The 12,451-nt window shown below is 42.8% G+C and overlaps 1 protein-coding gene across 1 annotated transcript in view; it reads right to left on the bottom strand.

Annotated features, from left to right (window-relative positions):
• tmtopsa (teleost multiple tissue opsin a) overlaps window positions 1-12,451 on the bottom strand; it is a 113,692-nt gene that overhangs the window by 63,856 nt on the left and 37,385 nt on the right. The window lies entirely within an intron of this gene.

Genomic DNA, 12,451 nt, shown 5'->3' with positions numbered 1-12,451 from the left:
AATCCACAGAAGTTTGGCAGCACCTTGCAAACAGAGACTTAATGACCTCGTTGAGTGTCAGCGAGCTTTCATGGAGTCCGGTTCGACGGTCACGCCCCTAAGCACCCAATTAACACAGTGTTTTCAGTGTAATGAGAGCAAGAGTGAAACAGCAGAAGGGCACGTACAATGTCAGGGTTTTACTTAGATATGCTGTTTAAATATGGTTATAAAACACAGCAGGATATAAAAGGGACATTCCAGAGATTTAGCATGGCACTGTTATTACTTTGGGAGGCTCACGAGAGAGAATTAAAGATGATGGTGGTCATAGTCAAAGCAGCAGGGGTCGAGATATCCTGATATCCTCATCTGCAGTATGAGTAAAGCTCTGAAAACACTGGGCACCTGCAATTCCCATAATGCAACTCAGCAGTGTCTTTTGTTAGACCCTGATGACATCATCTGGGTTATTTTCTCAGACTTTAAAAAGCTCCCCTCTGAGCCAAAGAAGACATTATCCAAAATGCAGACATTAATTACATGCTGAGTACTGTCTAGGGGGCAATACAGGAGTACTTTCTTTTTTCTTCCTGTCCCGTCCCACTCACCTTTTTAACTAATAAAAAATAGTGTTTATTCATAGTAGAACAGCAGAATTGTGTATAAAAACTAAGCATATTCAATCAGTACAGTAGAATGCTGAAATAACTCCTAATATAACAGCTGAAACAGCTCTATTGTACATATTTTTGTGATGTTATAATATTTTTATAGTACATCTTTTATATTTGTATTATTTCCTGTTCTGTATTTATGTTTTTGACTGTTGCAGTACTTTGCCTTCGATTTTATTTCCTCTTAATATGTTTATTGTATTACTAAGACATATTCCTTGTAAGTGAAAACCTACGTGTTAATAAACCTTACTCTGATTCTAATTGTTAAAACCATGTGGCAGATAACAAATAGTGCTTAGTCCGTTAGCTCGATACAACAACACATAATGGGAGTTACCTTTAACATGTTTTAATGGAAATTAGCATTGCTTAACATAAAATGACGTGTGCTGACACTTACAGGCAGATACACTCACCGGCCACTTTATTAGGTACACCTTGCTAGTACCAGGTTGGACCCCCTTTTAAATTCTTGGTGTCATAGATTTAACAAGGTGCTGGAAACATTCCTCAGAGATTTTGGTCTATATCGACATGATAGCATCACATAGTTGCTGCAGATTTGTCGGCTGCACATCCATGATGCGAATCTCCCGTTCCACCACATCCCAAAGGTGCTCTAGTGGATTGAGATCTGGTGACTGTGGAGGCCATTGGAGTACAGTGAACTCATTGTCATGTTCAAGAAACCAGTTTGAGATGATCTGAGCTTTGTGACATGGTGCGTTATCCTGCTGGAAGTAGCCATCAGAAGATGGGTACACTGTGGTCATAAAGGGATGGACACGGTCAGCAACAATACTCAGGTAGGCTGTGGTGTTTAAACCATGCTCAGTTGGTACTAAGGGGCCCAAAGTGTGCCAAGAAAATATCCCCCACACCATTACACCACCACCAGCAGCCTGAACCGTTGATACAAGGCAGGATGGATCCATGCTTTCATGTTGTTTACACCAAATTCTGACCCTACCATCTGAATGTGGCAGCAGAAATCCAGACTCATCAGACCAGGCAACGTTTTTCCAATCTTCTATTGTCCAGTTTTGGTGAGCCTGTGTGAACTGTAGCCTCAGTTTCCTGTTGTTAGCTGACAGGAGTGGCACCTGGTGTGGTCTTCTGCTGCTGTAGCCCATCTGCTTCAAGGTTGGACGTGTTGTTGGTTCAGAGATGGTCTTCTGCAGACCTTGGTTGTAACCAGTGGTTATTTGAGTTACTGTTGCCTTTCTATCATCTTGAACCAGTCTGGCCATTCTCCTCTGACCTCTGGCATCAACAAGGCATTTTCACCCAGAGAACTGCTGCTCACTGGATATTTTCTCTTTTTGGGACCATCCTCTGTAAACCTTAGAGATGGTTGTGCGTGAAAATCCCAGTAGATCAGCAGTTTCTGGCACCAACAACCATGCCACGTTCAAAGTCACTTAAAGGCACCAACAACCATGCCACGTTCAAAGTCACTTAAATCACCCTTCTTCACCATTCTGATGCTCAGTTTGAACTTCAGCAGGTCGTCTTGACCATGTCTACATGCCTAAATACATTGAGTTGCTGCCATGTGATTGACTGATTAGCTATTGCATGCTAAAATGTTTCCTAACCTGGCAGTGATTGATTGGAATATTTTCACCATCCCGGCATCGAGTACAACCAGTGAAAGAGACTTTTACTCCACTGGATTTGAAATTCAAGAACAGAGAATCCCGCTTAACGTGAGTGACTGTAGCCTGTGTGTATTTATACATAGGTGGGGGTCAGGTTGCGGGACATTTATCAACGGATGTGGCTTTGACTTAGACATAATGACAGGTGCAGGATTCTGGCACAGAATCGTAGGTCCACAGCAGCAGAAGTATAAATTAGGCATGAGACTGTTTGTTATGTTCTTGTGTTTCATCAGTTAGCAGCAGGGGGCAAAAGCTCATCAATCAGTGTGTCCTGGAACTGCCGAACTGCCTAAAACACCAGGCACACACACACACACACACACACACACACACACACACACACACCTTACCAGGAGGATTCCCCTCCGTACGGTTTTAAACACATTCAGTAGAAATATTATTGATTGTCCCAGTATGGCTCCAGTTTAATGCATTAGGGGACATTAAATTCCAACAGCAGATTCATTATCCACATGAATATTTAATCAGATATAGTGAGAGAAAATGCAATTAGCCAAGGTACAATCCTACAGATGTTAAGATTTACATTTCCTCCAGCCTCAGGGTTACAAAAGACTTTTCAATGTTAGTTTCCAGTGGTGTATTTTAATTTTATGCTCTTTTTAATGCAAACACAACCCTACGTGTGCCATCATTTTATTATGCCAGACCCTGCTCCTGTACCACTCGACAATCTGTTTAAAGTTAAATTGTTTATGGACGTGCTGTTAGTCACATCACAGCACAGTGTCTTATCTGACACTGGGAGCCCTCCTAAATGTGTCCTCTGAGGACGTATTCACAAAACTCCAGAGAGCAACTTTCACTAATTGAGCTGAGAAAACTCCAAAGCTAAGAGGAGGGACCGGCTACACCCTGCTGTTATGAATGACATTACTTTTTATGAATGAATGAAGTTATGGTGGAAAGGTGACCTGGCTGTGTCGGTGAATGTGAAATGCAATATTCATCAGTACACAGGGGAGTATTATCTTTGGATTTTCCCAAAACGCTGACACAAGCCAGACGCGACATGAAGCACATCTTTGTGACTTAGGAGTCCTCCGAGCACCCTTTAACTTCTTTCACACTCAGGAGCTAGTTTTAGCACTAAAATGCTTTGTGAAATCCTCTTAGACCAAAAACTAAGGAGTCTTAAAGTTACAACTGGCTCGCCTGTTTCTCCTAACTCAGGCAGACAGGAGCTACTTTTAGCCTTCGGCTGTTTAGAGAATACAGCCCCCGATATTTTAGCAACACAAAGTAGCTGCCAACAACAATCCAGATAAACACAGTATACAACTTTGCATGAGCGAATAGAGACGGAGGAAAATGAGGAGCAATAAGTAAGTGAAATATATTTATTTAAGTTCTTCCCAATAAAACATAAAAGAAAGACAAAAAATTAAGACTCAATTTAGAAATAATAGAGATTAGAAATAAATAAAAGGTGAGTCTCAAGTTGTCTGTCTCTTTTCTTCAGATCAGGCTTTTCATTTCCTCTTCAAAAATGTAACCACAGCAGTGCCAATACCAATATACAGAATGTGAGAATCATAATCAAAATCTGCCTAATCTCCAAGTAGGTTTTTCCACATACAAGGAATTTCTTGTGCTGAATTGGTACATAATAAACATAGTGAGAGAAAAGTCATCCATTCATTTTCATCTGCTTATCCTGGGCTGGGTCACGGGGGCAGCAGTCCAAGCAAAGCACCCCAGATGCCCCTCTCCCCAGCAACGCTTTCCAGCTCCTCCTGGGGCACCCTGAGGTGTGCCCAGGCCAGATGAGATATGTAATCCCTCCAGCATGTTCTGGGTCTGCCCTGGGGCCTAATACCAGTGGGGAGTGCCCGGAACACCTCTAAAGCTGCGTTCACACCGGGCGCGAGTGAAGCGAATTACACGCGTGTGACGCGAGTAACGCGCCGCCCGTAACGCCCGAGTTTGGACGCCTGACCATTTTGTTCATTCGCATCATCGCGTCATTCGCGCGAGTAGCGGGGAAGCTGGCTGTGCTAACCGGAGCTAAGCTAGTGCTAACGTTCATAGTACAACCATTCTGCAAACTAATTAAACACACATATTTACAGAACTTACCAAGTAGACCAGTCTCCTCGGCAACTTTCACCCAAGCCTGCTCCTTTTTGTTGCGGTCTCTGCAGAGTAGACACGTAGTATCATATAGCTCCAGGTAGCCGCACACCGCAATGATAAGTTTCTCCTTCATCTTGGCATCAACAACTGGACGTCGGGGCGTCAAGACGTCACTGACGACCATGGCTAAGATAACCACCATCGCTGCTTTGTTGTTTACCTCCTCTGGAAGTCTCAGATGTGTCGGAGGGCCAAACGCCGTCGTTTTTGGGTTCACCCTATCCTGCAGAAGCGCATCCAGCTCGGCGAGTTTCACCACCTCCTCCAGGAACTCCGTCTGGATGATAGCCGCTTTCAGCGGTACTTCAGGCTGACTGGGGCCCAGTTTGAGGACCTGTTGGCGAGAGTTGGCGCCAGGATCTCCCGGCAGGACACCAACTACAGCCGCTCCATTTCAGCTGCGGAGCGCCTGTCCATCTGTCTCCGGTGAGTAGCAGTTTATTGTTGTTGACACGCCAGTGACGTCGGGAGAATATCAACGCTGATTGGCTTTCGCGGCACAGCGTCACGCGAATTCGCCTCAAAAGTTCAATATTTTCAACTCGAGCAATGAGGCATTGGACGCGAATTTCGCGTCTATCGCGCTGCGCTGGACGCCTTTATCGCGTCTATCGCACTGCGCTGGACGCCTCTATCGCGTCCATCGCGTCGCGCCGCCCGGCGCGAATTCGCGTCTAATCGCGTCTTTGCATTGACTTTGTATGTAATCTTGACGCGCAAATTTGCGAATTCGCGTTTGGTGTGAACGCAGCTTAACAGGAGGCGCCCAGGAAGCATCCTGATCAGATGGCCAAACCACCTCCACTGGCCCTTTTTGGCACAAAGGAGCAGCAGCTCTACTCCAAGCTCCTTCCAGATGTCTGAAGTCTTCAGACACACCAAAGCAACTTTAGGGAGCTAGCGGCGAGGAAGGCCTCCTGCTACGTAACTTGATGTCGCCCATATCTTGGCCAAAAAGTTGCACATGAACACACCACAAAGACGACAGCTTACGGCCAAGGAGCACATACGTTCTGCGCTTGCATGATCAGATGCCCAAACCACCTCACCTGACTCCTTTCGACACAAAGGAGCAGCAGCTCCGAGCTCCTTCTGGAGGTCTAAGCTCCTTACCCTATCTCTAAGGCTGAGCCAAGCCACCTCAAGAAGGAAACTCATTTCGGCTGCCTGTATCCGCGATCTCATTCTTTTGGTCACTACCCAGAGCTCATGACCATAGGTGAGGGTTGGGACGTAGATGGACCAGTAAATAGAGGGCTTTACCTTCCGGCTCAGTACATGACCCGCATCACTGCAGAAGCCGCACCAAATTGCCAATCCATCTCACGCTCCATTCTACCCTCACTCCTGAACAAGACCCCGAGATACTTGAACTCCTTTGCTTGAGGTAGTAACTCTCTTCCAGCCCAGAGGTAGCAATCTACCCGTTTCTGTCAGAGAACCATGGCCTCAGATTTGGAGGTGCAAACCGCCCCAGTGCATGCTGAAGGTCACCGGACATAAATATACATTAGAATACAAAAAAAAAGGCAATGCATTTTGATATCAGCACGTCAATCGGTACCGGCAGACTAAGGCTTTAGAGTGAGACATTGCAGACGGTCTGAAATGAACATTTCTGCCTAAATGCCAGGCCTATAAGACAATGCTTTAATTAGTTAAAATAGATCAAATTATCCCTGGTTGTGACTATTGTTAGGGTTGTCTCAGGGAGAGTATAATCTAAGCCTGTTAGAGTGGAGAGACTTGATGTTCTCTCTAATTAGGTGGAATAATTCAGTGCATATAACAGTATCAGCATCAGCAATCAACCAAAATGAGTTGGAAAAATGTTGACATATTGACAAAAATCCAATATTGTGCATTCCAAGAAAATACTAAAAAATAAGTCCAATACATCTGTTTTAAAATTAAGAGATACTCTATCGTTCACTGCAGTATGTGATATTGCAGAAAAGTACAGTATCAACTGACTGGTGACAGATTACATTCTGGTTCCTTAATCAATACATAAAGTTTGATGAAAAAGAGAAGATGGACTGTGAAGAGTCAACAGAAATCAATGACGCCGTCCTGATGACGCAGGTCACTGTGCTGCAATCCCACCCTGAGGCTGTAGAGCTGGGAACTTTTCTGCTGCCAAGCATTCAGATGGGAAACTTTAAAGGTAACCAGCTGCATTACAGCTGAAGGATGTGAGCCAAAATCCTACAGAACCAACTTGGAAGGAAGTTAAGAGATTCTAAGAGGAGCAGTCACAAATAGCAGACTTATGGTAACAAAAAAAGAAGCAAGAAACTATGAAAGCAGAGAGCTAGTTGCAGAGCTATTTATTATAAACCTTTGTTGTTGGGAATGGGAAGCTCCAGCAGATGTCCATATTTCCATAAGCAAACTAGATGTAATAGGGTAGCCCAGTCACCAGAGGGAAATGTTGGCATTTTTTGCAAACCGTTAATATGTTATATTTGTATTTGTCAACATTTCTAAACTGACATAGTTCTGAGTAATATGTATGAACTGACTTTGTCATTGGGAGGTGGACGAGATGGTGGGTGGCGTGATGCCTAGGCGAGACAGATGCCAAGCTTTAATCCACTATTTGAGACCAACACACAACAACACCAGCTGTTTTATTAACAAGCAATTGCTGCATTTCCAGCAGAAATTGCACCACCAAATGCTAATGTTTCTTAGTCTTTTAGTGAGTTAGCACTGCATTTCCAGAGAGGATTTTGCCACCAAACTTAGGGGTCTTTCCGAGTAATCACTGTGTTTTCAGCAGGGCTTGTGCCACCAAAAGCCAGTCTTCTTATTGGAGCCATCACTTCATTTCCTGCAGCAAGTTTGCCACCAAAACTTAGTGCTTTTTAGTGAGCCATCACTGCATTTCCAGCAGGGATTTTGCCACCAAACGCATGTGTTTTTCTGAGTAATTATTGCATTTTCAGCAGGGATTGCGGCACCATATGTAAGTATTATTTAGCAAGCCATCACAGTGTTTCCAGCGGAGATTGTGCCCCCAAATGTGGATGTTTTTTAGCGAGCCATCGCTGTTTCCAGCGACATGTGCCACAAGCAAGCGTTTTTAATGGAGTCATCACTACATTTCTAGCGGGGATTGTGCCACCAAAAGCAGGTGTTTTTTAGCAATCCATCACTGCATTTCCAGTGGCAAATGTGCCACCAAAATTGGATATTTTATATATTTATTTTTCTAACCATAACCAAATATTTTTTGTGCCTAAACCTAACCACACATTGTCATTGACACGTAAAGTTTCAACATATCTGCTATATGATAACCTACAAATGAAACTTTCAATGCCAACATTTATTCTGGTGATTGGATTGATGAGGGAGGGCTGGAGAACAAGTGAACACATAAAAATAGGTCAGGAGGAACCCACTCAAAGCGATAATATATCTGTGGCTGCTGCCCCATTTCCAATACAGAATCCTCAAGAGGTGTGTTAGATTTATATCCCGAGGAGAAACACAGACGGGGCAGAGTCGGGGCAAGTACAAACTGTCATAAGCATCCATCCTCAATAAACCTGTGTCCTGAAATATATAGCAAAGAATGACTTCTATAATTTCAAGGAACGCATCAGTGTTCATCACTGCTTTGCTGGATGAATCAGTGTGACTGTATGTGTCTCAGCCAACAGTGAAATGCTGCTACATCCTACAGACAGATGGCTGCAGAGGCTGGCAGTGCCAGATGAGAGGCTGTCTCACATTCAAATACCCCAATTAGGCCACTGCTTACTGGGTCAGGACAGGCGGAGAGCCCAGGATTTTAGCAAGGAGAGAAACAATGGCCACCATACATACAGAGTAGCTCACAAACACATTCCTCTCATTTTAAGCCAACTTTTGGCAACTATTAGTTTTGTCAGATGATAACCATCGCCTCAGGGTGTTATTTATCATCTATATTCAATTAATTCTTGAGTCAGCTACATTAAATTTTTGGTCGTGGTCTGTAAACGTGCTCTGCATTCCAGTGTCGGTACCATTTAGGTTCAACCGAAGACAGCTCCTTAAGGAGACATGACACTTCATCTTAAAAAGACAAAGGTTCACTGTTTTCAGGAAGACTACCACAGTCGTAAGCCATTGGCTCAGCTTGGGAGCTGCACAAGAAACGACAGATCATGTTTTGATTTAATCAGATCACATCACGTCATTTTCGGGCATAGCTTTAATAAGACAGCCTTAAGCTGTGTGTCCCAATTCAGGGCTTCCTCCTTCAAAGTCCACATCATGATTGGATAAATTTTATTGGGTTGGTGGGGCTGTCCCATCTCAAAGGTCCTGCAAAATGCAGTTTGCGAAGATATCTGGTAAATCCCATCCCTGTCACTGGACCAAAACATGATTTGGATTCCTCTGAAAATTCTGGAAACCTTTTTTTCAAATACTTTCTTCCTAAAATATCTGCACATGGCAACAGTGGTTGAATTGTAATTATGGTTAAAAAAAAAATCAGTCTAAGCTCTGTGACTGGGCACAAACTCAGGTCAGATTTAGGTTGAAGCAGGTGAAGTGCATTACATTCTAAAACCAGCCATGGGCGACCTGACAAGCTGAGTCATAGGCGACAACATCAGCCAGCATGAGTTGAGCTGAGATGGGCCAGCACCGCTGTAACTTTTCTCTGCATCATTCTAAAACAGTTTTGTCTTGTCGTGAATCTTTGGTCTGATCTGGGCTTAAATGTTCTCAGAGCTCTATTTAGATGTGTGATCCAGATCCAGCCACACTTTGCATTGATTCTATGACAGCCAGCCATGTTGCCAGTATGTAGTTTACAGTTTGTCAGTAACTTTGATGCCTGCACTTTGATTTCCTCTGGGATGTCAACATGAAAGCTTATAAGTGAAAAACTGGGGTTGATATTTTCAGATCTTTCTGTCCCAGTTTACTCTGGAAGCAAATGCAATGGGAATTAGAAGATGCACATTTACTGTACAGTATGACATTTTGATGACAGCCGTCAAAACTCCTGACAGAGCTATGGCTCAAATATTAATAATTAACATACTGATGATGAATAATTTAATAATTTTACCCATGTGGTAGAAGTGGTTTAAGCTGCCGGGTCACTAATACACACAGGAAAGCTTTTGTGTTAAAATAATATGGACATTTGACATTTATGGGTCAGTAGCTCTTTCTCTGTCAACTTTTACCAGGTAGCAAGTTAAAGATTGAATTTACAGCATATCCAATTTTACGTAAGTAAATGTATGTTGATGTAACTGAAATTATGGCTACAGTCAATAAAACACAGCTGAAAACTACACAGAATTATACATGGAATGAGTCCCAAAAACTGGACATTAGTTGCAATTTTAATCTTCCAGTTCCAGGTTCGGCCCCCAGATTTAACTGCAGAGTAAGCACTCTTTGCCTACAAGCTGCTCTTTGGTACAGGCAGCTGCAGACACAGAGGCAGCTGCCCGAAGGAGTAGTGGCTTGTCCCGGACAACATCATCATCTGCTTTTTGTGTGGAAGTGTTGAATTTTCAGTTCACAGCAACTTAATGCGATACAGTCTCTGGCTTTGATATCTAGTGTTTGCAAAAAATGCTTTTGTATATTTCCAGTCGTCGTTAGCGTAGTTAGCTCGCTTATTAGTGCTCTTGCTAAGTTTTGGGTCATTTCTTCCCAAGTTTCTCCATTGTGCCGCCAGTATTTGTATTGAACCACCAAGTGTGGAGTTGGATACAGCTCTATTTTTTTTTAATAGGTTTTTGGTTAGATACAATAAATAAGGTCTATGGTTAACACAAGTTAAAGATATTTTTTCTTGATTTGTTCTATGACCTAAAAAACACCAGTAAAAACCCCACTCTTGAATTTTGAAGCTTTTATGTGTCTTAAAGAAGGCGGTTACTTACAAGTGGCTAAATGAGACTACAGAAACTTTACAAGCTCTGTTTGTTTACCACAGAGTTTATTTTCTGCAATAATCTAAAATCCAATGGAAAAATCCCGTTGGCTTTTTGTCGAGGGAACCAGGAGGATGCTAACTTCCGGGCTGGACTACAAAAAACACATCAGCTCTGCAGCACTCTATTCAGGGCAGGCTTTGTAGCAAATCAAGGCTGGATTCTCACATGATCTTGTAATCTTGAGATTCCCGTGTGATTCTCATTTGTGATCTTGCAATTACAGCTTCCTGAGACATGTATAGAAACGAAACGCCTCGACAAACCACGCCCACCACCAGTATAAGACAAACCCACCAATGCGTTGGTTATTTGAACCCTGCTACAACGCGACATTTTAATGAATGAATATGAGGCTTGTTTCACCTTACAAGTAGCGAGATGTAACCCAACCTTAACCACCTCTCTTTTAACCTAACATTTTGGAGCTAACTGAATAGTAGCATAATATTTTCTTCCGGGTTTTTGCTTTTGAATGTAGGGACAAAGGGGGCTGATTTTGTAGGTACAGTGGGTGGTGTGAGGAAGCTGTTCCAACCGCAGCTATACCTACTTAAGCTGACTAGCAAGGTAACGTGATTTGGGCAGACATGAAGGACGAAAGTAAAGTTGTAAATATAGAAACCTGTAATACTTAAAACTATTGTTCTCAGAAACCCTTAAGTTTCCATTTTGAGAGAAGTTTGTTTTTCCTGTTTTTAGTCTTTTGTTTCATTTTGTAACTCGAGTGTTGCCTCATGTCAGGCAGTAGTTTCTGTTTGTGTGGACGTTTCAAATAAGAGAAGAAAATAATCAAATGTGATGAAGTATGGTTATTTTTAAACAATTTCTTAATTACATTTACAGAACAATCATGAACTGTTACCATTATATAGAATTAAATATACGCTGATAGATTTTGGCCATGTCGTCCACTCCTACTGGAAACAGTTTCATTATGCTGTATTCTCAAATATTACCACCATGATTAATCATCTTGCTACTGTTTCAGCAGAAGGTCAATGAGGGACATTCACATGAGACTAAAGATAAAGTAGGCTCATGGTATATATTACCTCTACACTTTAATACCACCCACCTAAATTAACCCTCTATTTCACCATCTAGCTCTGCTCATATATTATTATTATTCTGGCAGCCGTAAGAAACATTAGCTCCTTCAAATCTGTTCTAATTGGTTTTAATATGAAGTAAAATAAATGGCCCCTGAGCTGATATTAAATGAGCTTATCTCAGTTATGAATTAAACTAATGATACATGCTTTTGCCAGCTTCATTAAGGGGTCTCCCAACTCTGCAGGAGTTTCATAGTGCGTCTGCGCACAAAAAGGCAGCATATGCTTACAGTTTACATGTAAATGAAATCAAATTTCACACATTTTGTTGTGTGTGGATTGTCTGAGTAAATACAGGGCAAACATGGTGTGTAATTACAGTGTTGGTCACACACAGACACCCCATTTGAGAAACTGTTTTTAGTGGGAGTCAATGGTGCAAATTTTAAAGTGATGAAAGCTTGAGCAGTTATAATTGATACTTGTCTACACTAGATAAAATCCTTCCCATGTTTCTATTTTCACCCGCTTATCCGGGGTCGAGCTGTGGGGGCAACAGACTAAGCAAAGTACTTCAGTTGTCCCTCTCTACAGCAAGGCTTTCCAGGCCCTCCTGGGGATCCCGAGGTGTTCCCAGGCCTACTACCAGTTGGATGTGCTTGGAAAACCTCTAACGAGAGGCACACAGGAGGTATCCTGATCAGATGCCCAAACCACTTCAGCTGGCCCTTTTTTACACAAAGGAACAGCGGCTCTACTCCGAGCCCCCTCTGATGTCTGCGGTCCTCACCCTTTCTCTAAAGGCCCAGACACAGCACACTAACTTAAGAGAACTAGCACAAGGAAGTGCCCTCTGCTACGTTGCCTGTATCTTGGCCATAAAGTTATACATTAACACACCGCAAAGACTCCAGCCCATAGCCAACCAGCACATATGTTCTGCGCCTGCATGAGAG

The sequence above is a fragment of the Epinephelus moara genome, chromosome 21 (assembly GCF_006386435.1).
Source record: "Epinephelus moara isolate mb chromosome 21, YSFRI_EMoa_1.0, whole genome shotgun sequence".
Taxonomy (NCBI): Eukaryota; Metazoa; Chordata; class Actinopteri; order Perciformes; family Serranidae; genus Epinephelus; species Epinephelus moara.
This window is presented reverse-complemented; position numbering and strand designations above follow the sequence as displayed.